The sequence below is a fragment of the Adiantum capillus-veneris genome, chromosome 27, assembly GCF_014529385.1.
Source record: "Adiantum capillus-veneris isolate H3 chromosome 27, ASM1452938v2, whole genome shotgun sequence".
Taxonomy (NCBI): domain Eukaryota; kingdom Viridiplantae; phylum Streptophyta; class Polypodiopsida; order Polypodiales; family Pteridaceae; genus Adiantum; species Adiantum capillus-veneris.
Window position 1 is genome coordinate 98194867 of NC_140957.1, and position 13313 is coordinate 98208179.

At 41.5% G+C, this 13313-nt stretch overlaps 1 pseudogene; it reads right to left on the bottom strand.

Annotated features, from left to right (window-relative positions):
* Positions 1–10729: 10729 nt before the first annotated feature.
* On the bottom strand, positions 10730–12214 carry LOC147422444 (uncharacterized; annotated as a pseudogene).
* Positions 12215–13313: the final 1099 nt, after the last annotated feature.

The window sequence follows — 13313 nt, forward strand, 5'->3', positions numbered from 1 at the left end:
CCGTTTGCTTGTGGATGATACGGGGCTGATTTCCTATGGATTACCATGAATTCATCTAGAAGGATCTCTATCACTTCATTTATAAAATGTGTGCCTCGATCACTCACAATTTCTATTGGCAATCCATATCGTACAAAGACGTATTCATATAGAAATTGTGCCGTGGTCCTGGCATCTGCTTTTTGAGTTGCCTTTGCTTCGACCCACTTTGTTAGATAGTCTGTAGCCACAATGATGTATTGTGCATGAGTCTTATATGCAGGAGGTGAAATGGGTCCGACATAATCAATCCCCCATTTTGCAAAAGCTCTTGCCCCCATCATTGGTCTAAGCGGCATATCATCTCTTTTAAGTGGTACTTTGGTCCGCTGACAGTCATCACACCGTTTAACGTATTCCTCAGCGTCCATATGTAATGTTGGCCACCATATTCCTGCGGCTAAGACAAGTTTTGTTGTCTTATCACCTGAGAAATGGCCTCCACCTACTCCTCCATGAGCTTGCTCCAGGATTATCACATACTCAGACTCTGATGCGCAAATCCTAAGCTGGTTGTCTTTACCTCTCTTATAGAGTTGATCTCCTATTAAAGCGTAATCTCTAGCTTCTGTCTCTACAGATTTCTGACGAGCTTTTGACGTTCCTTCTGGGAAAGTTCTATTTGTGAGATATTCAACAATATACTGACTCCATTCTGGAGCGATCATTATCTGATATAATGTCGAATACTCTGCTGGCGGTTTTGATGAACATACAATACATACAGTGACATATTCATGTACGCTTTCTTTCATTCCTGGCCAATAGACTCCCAATTGTAACAAATTCCTATATGTGTTCCTTCTTGAACAATGAAATGCACATTCCTGAACATGTGCTTCGCGCAGATATATATTATATTCCTCAGGATTGATGCATAGTCGTAAAACATGATCATTTCCCAATTGATACAACCTTCCTGCAACCAATTGAAGATTCTTGGATTGCTGAATAGCAATATGTTTCTGGTTGTATTCTCTTCTATCGAACTCTCCTCCATAGGTTAATAGGTTAACGACATTTTGAGACCACTTCGGTATCATTTCTATGTTGAACAAGTACGCGTCTGGCATGTCGTCATCTACTCCTATAGGGTCTTCTCCATTCGTCAATCGCGAAAGATGATCAGCTCTAAGATGTGTTTTTCCTTTCTTTACTACTACCGTGAAGTCGAATTCCAGTAAGATAATGAACCATCTCACTATTCTCCCGGTATTGCATGGTTTATTCACTAGGTAGAGCAAGGCTTGGTGATCCGTAAAAAACACAAACTTGTTGGCTAGAAGATAATGCCGAAATTTCTTCACAGCATATATCATTCCTAATCCCTCTCGCTCTGTTGTGGTGTAATTCTTCTCTGCATTGTTGAGCTGTCGACTGGCGTAACAGATAGGAAAATCCATGTTTCCTTCTTCTGGCTGAGCCAGAATGCATCCTATTGCATATGCCGAAGCATCTATATGCACATGGAATATCTTCTCCCAATCTGGTGATTTCAAGACTGGAGCAGTAATGAGTGCCTCTTTCAATTTCTTGAACGATTCCTCACACTCCTCTGTCCATTCAAAGTTCACTATTAGCCTGTAAAGTGGTTGGCCTATTATAGCGTACATGTAAATGAATCGTCTATAATATCCGCAATGTCCCATAAAGCTCTGTACTTGTTTCGCATTGGTTGGTCTAGGCATATCCACTATAACTTTTATCTTCTCTAAATCCGTGGATATTCCGTTTTGTGAGACAATATGTCCCAGAATTCTGCCCTGTCGGACCATAAACACACATTTCTCAGGATTGAGACAAATGCGATATGTCCTACATTTCTCAAATACTTTTCTTAGGTGTTCTAGATGCTCATCTCTCAGAAGAGAATGTACACATAAGTCATCCATGTATATTTCTAGAAACAACCTTAAGTATTCTTTGAAAGCATGCGTCATCAGCCTCTGGAAGGTTGCGGGAGCATTGGTTAGACCAAAAGGCATAACCCTATAAGCATAAATTCCCCACTCCGTTGCAAAAGCTGTTTTATGTTGATCTTCCAGTGCTATGGCTAGCTGGTTATATCCTGAAAAACCATCAAGAAAGGAGTATGTTGTTTTCCCTGATACACGCTCTAGAACATGATCAGTTATCGGCAAGGGATAATTGTCCCTGATTGTTGCAGCATTCACTTTCTTTAAGTTGACACACACTCGGAGTTTTCCGTTCTTCTTGGGTACCACCACAATTGGAGATACCCAATCGGTGTGTTCAATCTCGTATATGAATTCAGCTTCCATTAGCTTATCTATCTCTTCTTTGATTCGCTTAGCAAACGTATCATTATATGTGTATGGTCTCTGTCTGCTAGGCTTTGCGTTTGTTTCAGTGGGATTGTGTGTTGGCATATCGATGGGTCAACTCCCTTTAAGTCCTTATAAGACCATGCAAACACATCCCTATACTCTCTGAGAAGACTCAAAAGTCTCTCTTCCTCGCCTGGAGACAAATCTGTGGCTATGTACACCGGTCTAGGTGGCTCACCTGGAGCTGCTAAATCAACTTTTTTTGCATCCTCCGGTCCGTCATAAGATTCGTTCTCCTTCCTCTCTCGAATAGGTGGGGTTAATACCACCTTCCTATCCTCTATTGTGAATTTCCTATAGTGAGAGGGAACATCCATGTTTTCCTTGATTTTGGCGTTTTCGTCCTCTCCACTCTCAATTTCTGTCGTCCAAACTTCTTTCAGAGTTTTCTTGAGCTCTCTGTACTTGTTTCTACGTTCTAACTTGGACTCCGTGTGTTCTCTGTTGCGCTTGTTCTTTTCTGATTTTTCTGTTTCTGTTTTCGTTCCATTCCTTTGAACTTGATTTCTTGAGCCTTTTTTGTCTTTTCGTAAGCTCTTTTGATCATTGCCTCTCATTCTTCCAGAAATCTTGTCCTTAACACAATCTTCCGCCTTTACTAGCATTAGGAATTGATTTTTTCCTCTTATTCTAGGCATCGGATTGGTTCTAACCCCCTTTGTTTTTCTCTTTGCTCTATAGCGTTTCTGGCGTTGTTTAGTTTGGTTCGGAAAATCATAAAATCGGACATCCGTTATAGTTTCTTCGTTTCCGCTTGAATTGTCCGTTGACTCGTTGTCTGCTTCATTTCCCCACTCAGGATGATCGGGAATGTCGTGAAACACCTCTTCTTCATCTTCCTTTTCCAGTGTATCGTTCTTTTCAGTTTCTTTTTCGAGTACAGTTCTCAACATGAAGTACGGAACCACGTCGTACCCGTCCTTGTCGCAAAATTTCGTTGTGGGACCATCCGGAATTGCACAAACATCTAGGGTTGCTACAATGTGTGTCCATTCTAATGGTTCAAGCGTGTCCTCTGGAAAGGGTTCTCCTATATAAGCTTCGTCTTTGATAGCCCTTTCTAAAACACATTCTTCTCGTTTCAGACTTCCACATTTCGAAGCTCCACACATCCATAACTCCTTGGGCTTACCTAACCAGGCTGGAAATTCGGATCCCGCCAAAGTAGCTGAATCAAACTCCTCTACCGGTGTTCGGTTCACATCTTTGTAGCTATGGTCTTTCAGGTTCACACGTGTAGTGGTTTCCATGTTTCTCAGGTATATGTGATCGTAGGCCCAATCTTGGACCATTTTCAACTGTCTCATGAATGGTCTTCCCAGTATGATATCATAGTTATTCTCCTTGCCAAAATCGACAATAGCAAAAGTATGTTCGTATTCAATGCCGCAAGAAGTCACTACAACTTTCTCTAATAACCCCATAGGTTTCTCCATGTGTCCATCTGCTAATTGGAGTTTCAACCTAGTCTTCCTTATTGCTGGTTTCCCCCATTTTTTCCAGATTTCTTTTGTAGCAATGGCTACCCCAGCTCCGCTGACTAGTATTGCCATCGTGTTTACTCCTTGGAATTCAACTGGTAAGCTTGTATTTCCCTCTTCACCTCGCAATACTCTCCGACCTTGTTTAAGGGTACAGGCTTAGCGTCCTTTTGTGGTTTACTTAGCTCTTGTATACCCTCTTGCAGTCTCGATGTTGGGTCTTTTATCCCGAATTTCTCCAAGCATTTTCCTACAGTGGTCCACATATGTGGTCTTAGCCTCAAAAGCTCAGCTAGAGTGATAGTGCATGTCACTGGTGTTGACAAGATCTCTATCAATCCTTGCGAGTCCATGGTTTTTTCTGATGAGATTCTTCGTGAGGGAAGTGCTCTAATCTCGGATTTTGCTTCATACTCTCCTAAGTATGAAGGTAAGGTATTCAGTGAATGAGGTTTGCTCTCCATTGTTCTAACAGAGCCCCCATCTCCCCAGTAAGATTGCAGATCCAAGTCCACTTGAGATCCTGCCTTAAATTCCACTATGGGAGGGTTCCTGATGTCCTTTTCCCAATTTGTCTGATTAGCTTGGCAACTTAGCTCGTTTGCAAAGTTTGCCTCTCTCACTTGTTTCCAAAATTCATTGTAATCCTCATCTCTTTCGTAAGACCTCTGTATGACTGGATGAAAACTCTCTATCTCCTGATCGGTTGTGTTCAACACTATGCGGTTATCCTGTGTGTATTTTCAGGCTTTTGTGCACTGGGAGTCTTTTCAGCTACCCGTGAAACAATAGTCTCTTCCTGAATTGGGTTTTCCGTTCCACAATTCATTGTTTCTTTTGGTGGTTCTAATAAGGCTTGTGCAGTCTCGATCATTCTCTGGCACATTTCAAGTCTCTGCTTTTCCAATTCCGCGTTTGGGTATGTCATCCACCTCTGTTCTTGTGTTTGGTTGTTCTTTAACCTAGCTTCGTAAGCTCTCATCAGTGCGTCCAATGGTTCGTGTACTTTGTCGACTAGCATTGATCCCCCTGAGCTTAAGCTCGTTGTTTCTTTGATACTCTTTTGTTTCGTTCTTTCCGGGCTCATCTCTCGTTTCCCGTTTTGACTCTCAAAGTTTTTCTAATCTATCTTTAGTTCGCTTTAGTTCCTCAGCTAGAATAGCGTCTTCACGTTCTTTTCTCAACTTCATGCGTGCTTTTCTAGCTTTCCATGTGTTTTTCTGACTCCGCGGTCCTGGACTAACCATTTCAGTCGCTAACTTTCCATTCTCAGGTTCTCTAGTGGTTTTCTTAGCTTGAGCTCTAGTAACAACTTGCGTTGGTATCAGAGTTTCATTTTCAGACCCACTGCTGGTAGGAATAGTTTCTAGCATATTCAATGTCGTCTTTTGCACTTTGTTTGGATTCTTTGAACAATCCTCAATGAAGTGAGTAACCCCACACTCAGTGCAATAAGCGTTAATTCTAATGATTTTCGTATGTGGACAAACATTCATCAGATGGTCACCTCCACACTTGTAACAGGGTCCTAGTGCTGGTCTTGGTCCCATTTGATTCGTCCTTTGTGGATAGGATGGTCTTTGTCCTGTTAACCCTCCATGAGCTATGAACATCAATGTTCTTGCGTCCAAATTGTATCTCTCTTCATCAGAAGCACTTGTAATTGTTGGTATTCCAACATTCCCAATCATGCCCCATGGTTCTGGTTGTTTGGGTTCTTCTGGTGGGTAATACACAGTTGGAGACATGTGTGCACCAGATTCTTCATAATAGGCTTGAACAGGCACTAGGGCTTGTTCTTCCTGATTCTCTAAGGTTGGTGCATATCTAATGCCTACTGGTCTTGCTCCTGGTAAAGGTGGTTGTTGTCCCAATACCGGTTGCGGTCTTTCTATCCCCATAGGTCCTGGCACATTTCCCGTTGGGTATCGAGGTACTGGATGTACTTGAGGTGGTGCTAATTGAGCAGGAGGTGCATACTGACGCTCCCTTACATACCCTTTGTTGTAATAGCACTCCTCTGTTGGATGGTTTGTCCATTTTTGTTCAATAGCACACCATTTCAGTGTTTTTGGCAATGGTTTTTGGTATGGTGCCATCCTTTTTAGAGCATCTTCTATCATTTGCTCTACATTTGGCATGGTTGTTGTTTGAACATTCTTTTTAGTGGTAGTCTCGCTCGCTACGGAGGAAGAGCTACTGGATGCGAAATCTGTATCCGCTGACACCTCTCCATAAACCGTACAATTATCCACTAAGTACAATGCCTCTCTCGTTACTTGCTCGAAACTTGTACAAGCTTTCAAGTGTAAGTCCTTCTTGAGAGTGTCGTTTCTCAGTCCTTCAATAAAGAGAACAGATAGTCTGTCATCTTGTGGTCGTTCACGTATTGGACATCTCTCAATGTATTGTTTGAAGCGAAGTGAAGCTTCCTTCACTTTTTCGTGTTCTCTCTGTTTAAAAGCATATATTTGTGAGACCTTATTGTGCTTAATCCCTCGTTTTGAGAATTCCTCTGCAAACTCTCTTAGCAAATGGTCAATGTCATGGAATCCCCCTATGTTCAGTGGTTGAAACCATGTCAATGCCGTACCTTCTAGAGTAAGACCAAATCCCTCGTATTGTGTATGAAAATCTGTTATCTGCTCAGCTCTTAAGACTTGCTTAAAGAGTGACACATGTGCATACGGATCTCCTGAACCACCATAATTCTTTGGCATACACTTGGCTACTTGAGATGGTCTCATGCGTCTATGGTCGGCTACCAATCTCATTGCTCCTGTGTCCCGGCTAAAGCCTTCTCTAGCATCATGGACTTCATGGGTTACCCTTGTCGGTTCCCCTGCCCTGAATCTACTACTAGGAGGTAAATGTGATGGTTCCGCTTCGAACCTTGGACCTGGAGTGGTATATGTGTGGATTGGAACTGCACTACCTCGATTCGTATCCATTGACTCTCTGGAATGTAATGATCCCATTGGTCCGGGCTTCGAGTACTGAGGTTGATTGAAAGAGTCAGCAACCTGAGTTCTTTGTCCTCCTGTTGTCATTGGGTTTTGCCCTCCATTTGTTGGTGCTGGTCTTTGTGAGCTAGAAGTAACATAATACTGATGTAGTGGTCCCCCAAAGTATGTATATCCTTCTAATTATTTCTTGCCCATTGTTGAGTATTGCCTCCCATACTTGTCGTAAGCGGCAATTTTCACTTCCGATCCCTCTGTGTAGGTAAAGACATAAAGTCTCTTTCGGTCTGTCAACTCTCCGATGTAGGGTTCTTCACATCTATAATAGAGATCTTGCTCCCCATTATTATATTTATATAGCCCCACATAGATGTTATCAGTGTTGATCCTTGTAGTTTCATTCTCTCTTCTTAACCTCACATCAGGGAAGTTCATTATTGGTGCTTTCTCCTCGAGTTCTTCATCTACTTTGGCTTTGGTGCCCATCAATCCCCACTTGTCCACAATGTTAGGGTTTAGGACTACCAAGTACATGGTACCCTCGTCATCTAGATATCTTCTCCGCTATAGCTCACAGGCACTAAGTCCTTGAACTCACTAGGTCTCTCCTCTATCTTTACACAATAGCGGTCCATTCCATCTTTGTAGATCTTGGCACCTTGCTCATTGTCGTACTGATATTTTATGAACAATAGCTTTATTGTGGCGGAAGGGTTTGATGATCTTGCTGCCATATTTTCTCTGTTGTTCAGGTTCAAGTGTTCCAAGTGTTCGGTGAAAATCTCGTAAGATCTCTCCGAAGAAGTATCAGAGACACTTCCTTCAAAGATCGGCTCTAATGGTTGCACCCAACTTTGGTTTACACTTCCCTCGGTTGATATGACACTTGCTTGTTCCCCTTGTTTTGGTTGGTTATTCTGGAGATTCCTGCCCGATCTCAAATTCATCAATTCCCCTAAAGGACTTTAACTTTTCCGTCTCGGCAATTTGTTTTCCTCAAGTTTTTGTGGTCAGAATTGATCCAAACTGACTGATACTTGGTCAATTGTTTAATCTTGTCAGTTGGACAACTTCTGTTTCATCAAGTGAGAATTTTGTTGCAGTTATGCTGAAAAAGACATTATACGCGTATGATGTCTTTTTTCACAGATTTAGACTATTTTGGTTATGCTCACTCTCAGTAGCCTCCTTATGCTCTGTCCACTCACAAAATTTAGTTTGAACTCTGTTTGAGCAAGTTATGGCTAATTTAGGCTTTTCTTGGCAATTTTCCGCTTTTGACTTGTTTTTTGGGTCAATTGTGATCCAAATGGGATGAAACTTGAAATATAACCTCTAGACAGCTATTACAATGGATCTGTGTTAGCAAAGTATCAAAATATGTCCAAAATTAGGTCAAAGACATCATACGTGTATGATGTCTTTTTCATCAATTTGGATCAAAACTTGATATTTATGCTTCCTACAGTGCTTGTAACAATCTTGTCAGGTCAGATATCAAAAATAAGCAGTGGATGTGCCAAAAGACATTATACGCGTATGATGTCTTTTGTCCCAGATTTTGACTATTTTTGGTTTTAAGCCTTCTCCAATGTTTCTAATTGAATTTCAAGTGTTTTTGTCAGGTTTGAATGTAAAAACAAGATCTGAATCCAAAATTTCCTATTCTTTGCGTTTCTTGGACCCCGACTTGTCTTTTCGGGTTTCTTTGAGTGTTAATGCTCTTGTTTTAAGTTGAAATTAGGGTATAACCCCCCTTTTGAACACTCTGGTAAAGTCAAAATTTCTGTTTTGGTCTCTGTTTGGTCATTTAGACATCATACGCGTATGATGTCTAAAGTTGCAGATTTCCATTTTTTTTTTTTTGGCACAGAATCCTTCCTAAAGCTTTCTCTAGTGCTCAGCAACTCACAGATACACAGAAAATTTCTCTGACTTTTGTTTATTGCAAGTTTCACTACTAACTCGACGGTTTAGTGATCTAACATGCAATCAACCATATCAAGCAAATACTCCAATGATTATTAGCTCTAGATCAGGATCAAATGAAGTCCTACCTAAGCTATTCCTAATCATAAAATGGGTTTGGTAATTGTGATTTTAAAGAGATCCACTGCCACTCACGGACTAGCAAATTCTTCTTCTATCAACAACTACTCAACACCAACAAAACAACAAACAAATCTAAGCTAAACTAAAATTACTGTCAACACGGAAGACCCAGGAATATCCCACTTCCTAGTATCTCTCGAGATCTTCGAAGTCCACCACTCCTAGATCTTTTCTAACTAAAGTATACAAAGTAGTTTATACGACTCACCTCGTAGGATTAGTCTAAGGTCACCTACTTAGGGCTCTCGTCCCCGGCAGCGGCGCCAAATGTTAAGGCGGTTACGCCGCTAGCGGAAGCTAAATAGCGAGAACTCAACCAACAACAGAATTTGTCAGACGAGGACGGAGCTTGACCCGCAGGTGCATGGAAACAACTAGATGGGTGTCAAATCACCTACTCGACCTTCTAATGACAATCACTACTAAGGAAATCAAATCTAAGTTCTAGAATACGCAAGTGACTGAAATCCGTACTACGAACGAATGCTATACGAAACAGGATCTAGAATCATTGAATCGATCTCAAACTCAAGGGGAAGTCTATACACTAGGTAAGAACAACACCCTAAAGACTTGAACTGCAAAATCAACCTATAACCACTCCGTGCGGTAAACGCGTATGAAGATAGGCCGAAAAATACAGGTGACCGAAACTTGACCCCGATGGTACTAATGTGTAGCTCTACTCGTTGTGGTTCTATAGATATGCTGCACGCTCTATTCCGACACACGAGTTGGAAGAAAACTCACACCGAAGCTCGTAGGAACTTACCACACATAGAAGCCGATAGCGCGCACTCTTGGTATCAGTGCGTAGCTCTCGCCGTTGCTAACACAATGGCGGGGTCGCTTCTCCAATGGCGGCTCCGTAGCTCGCGTAGCAAGTAGATAAGACTCTCTCTCTCTCAGACACAGTCACGGCGCTCAAAAACTCACTTTGATTAATAATCTCCCCCCCTTAGGTTACAAAACTTTGGCTTATATACCTCAGCCTTGGAGGTGAGAACATCTCTAACCAATTACATCAGCAAGTGAAATTACTTCGGAATTACAAGCTGGAAACTCAATTGAGTCCCGTTACTTAATGAATGGCTCCAATCAAAATCAATGTCGGAAAGACATTTATTACAATCAATGGTTACAAAAATGATGAGTGTGAGCAAAAATGTGGGTGTGATCCTCTGCTGGCTCAACACTGCCTTACACGTGAGAATCCCTGCAAAGTGGTTATCAACAAGTTGTTCTTGCAAACGAATCATAAAGTGGAACCGACTTGCGTTTTTTTTGCCATGCAAACACTTCCAAATTATGTACGCATTTGCAAAAACGGAATCCAACATGCCCCAAAACAATGCATGCCACCACTTTCAACCATGTATAGTAGTCTCTAAACTGTACCCAAATCCCAAGACTATACTATCAAATACATTGCAATCTGCTTTGTTCTTGTTATACTCGATGGCTATGTCTGGACAAGTAAGTGCAACTCTATGACCACTTCCTATCTGCCTCAATACTTCACCGCTTTGCATACCATAGACATTGGAAGAGAAACAAATTGGCTTTTTGTCCATCCAACTACATGTAAGAAGGCCTTTCCGCATATCAAATGCAAAATGAGAAGAACCACGCTCACAACGCTCAATATGTAGCAATTGAAAATCCGAAAAGTTCTTCCTGCTAGTCATGTAAGTACCTGTACCACCATGCCCTTGTTCAGTCAAATGCATCAAGAGCTTGACTGATGTAAACCACCTCTCGAAGAATACACGATGAGCTTTTTGTTTCAAATCTTTTGCAAGCATAGACACAACATTACATGAAAACTCTGCACAAGGCAATTTGTCATACACCCGAAAGGAATAATTATACCCAATCTCAGAATCGCATAAGTTCCATAACTGCATCCCAAACTTGTGAGGCTTCTTGGAATTATATAACTTGCATGGATTCAACTTACATTTAGACGGTATAATCCTCTCATCAACAGTCACATTTTCCACAATTGAAGTGCAATTGAAACGTCGCATTCAACCTTTCCTCTAATGGCAAGACTTGCCACAGCTTATGCTCTCGCGTTCCTCTAAGAAGTGGCCTTTGAGATTTATCTCTTACATCCAAGAAACACTTTATCTGCTCTGCTGGTACTCAGTTTGCCCCATTTTCTCAGCATAGTTCGGATAATGCATGACACCACAAGTTTCCCCTTTCCAATAATAATTCTTGTATGGCATATACTGCAAAGCCATGCCAAGAGAAACTCCAAGAAATCACAAAAAAGAGTGTCTGTCAAGGTCATTCCACCTTCTTCTGGAGCCATACTTATATAAGACTCGTTCTTGCTTTTCCAATGCATATCTATTTGTCTCACCCACAATCATATCAATCAAGTCTAATAGAAACACAACTAGAAAAAGCTGAATTTCTGTGAGTTCTCTTGGTACTTGTCCCAAGTCTGGACCTCCAATGTCTACAAATGTGGGAATCACTTTGAATGTACCATCAGGTTCCACATGCATCTTATCACCACTCTTCCATGAAGCATAGTCACATTAGACCAATAAGACTCATCATCACTGTCGTGCAAGACCGGCCCTTCGGCCTCCAAAAGCTCGTCCTCGCATTCATCTTGTTCTCCTTCTAATCCATGCTCATCACAAGAATCACCTTCTTCATGCACACTTGATTTGCGACCTTTCTTGACAAGCATATTTTGCATTTTTCCACGCTTTTTGAGAAGCTTGTAGCCCTTGCCACGAGCATGACTACTCTCTACATCTCCATTAGCATCATGAATTCTTCTTGCATGATTCCTCTTAGCCTTTCTAAATACATCATGAGTGTCCACATTCACATTATTAGCACTTCCATCAAAAAGAAAATCAGTATCTTGGACCTTTGGTCATCCTCTACCCATGATCACACGCTTTGGAGGTCGACCTCTCTTATATGCTGTAGGAGGTGCACCAGCCACTCCTACAAGAGGCATAGTTGCAATACAAGCAAATGTAGACAAGAAAGGGGCTTCCTCATTCGTTTCTTCCACATGTGTACACAATGCATTCATAGTAAGCACATCATCCATAGTGTCCATAACCTGCTTCAAATGAGCATCACCACAAACCGTATCAACTGCATCAAGGACAACCTCCATTTCCACACAAGGCAATACATTGGATCTCCGATTTTCCCTCTTTTTACATGCCGAAAATTCGGCCAAGGAGAGATCATCACCAACATCAAATGCAGTATCAATACGCATATCGAGCATGGTCTTTTCCTCAAATACAATGTACATGCGTATAGACTCCCATAACAACATGTAGGCGGTCTCATCACCATCAAAAATGCATTCGTCCCTCTAAACTGCGGCAAAATGCATTGGAAGGCATCCCAGTTAGCAAGGATGAGGTCGCCATGGCGTGGAGCAAGTTGTGTGGGCGAGCGTGACACCAAGAGCCACAAAACTGAGCGTTGGTTTTCTTGTATGCAACGTTGCAGGTTTTGGCCTGGTTTTCAATTTTGCTAGAAATTTTTCAAATTTTAGGTGATAAGGCTACGTATTCACTTACAAGGATTCTAAGATCCAAAGATCTTGTGCGTTGCTTTGCCATGGAGATCCAATGGCAGGAATCATTTCAGCCCCAAGGTGGGAGTTCCATAGCCATGCAACGTTGCCGATGAAAAACAAGAGCACATAGATCTTGAGATTTTAACCACTAGCACGCACCATTTGACCAAAACTAAAATTTCACGATATGTTTGGAGTCATAATCTAACCATACATTTTGTTTTATGAGAAAATTGGTGTAAAGTATGCATTAAAAAAAAAAGGAGAAAACTCATGTGTTCACAGGACACTTTAGTGTCCCAGGACACTTGAGTGTCCAATTACAGGACTAGTGTTAAGCTCCATTAGATGCACGTTGCTCTTTGACAAACTACCTCCGTTTGGACCCCTTTTGAGATGTAACCATCTCTCCTCTTGGTCGCTTGCTGAGGTCAACCTAGAAGCACTTATTGCACCTTGCTCTTTGGTAGACCGTCTCCTTTTGGACCTCTATTGAGATGCAACCATTTCTCCTTTCGGTCACCACAAACATGATCCTAAGCATGCATACTTCTTAAATTTTGTGCACAATAAAACAAAGAGAACGAGTCTTATAAGACAAAAACGTTGCTCGTTTAAAATGCGTTTTCATTTGCTTACTCTAGTTTAGCATTGTAAGCATTGACAAGGTTCATATTATCCTTGAGCTAGGCTCCTTATCCATCTAGCATCTTTAAAAGGATAATTCTTAAACTTAACAAGATATCATTGGATAATGTTACCGTTTCTTAATACCTTGTCTTTATGTGTTGAAGAATCG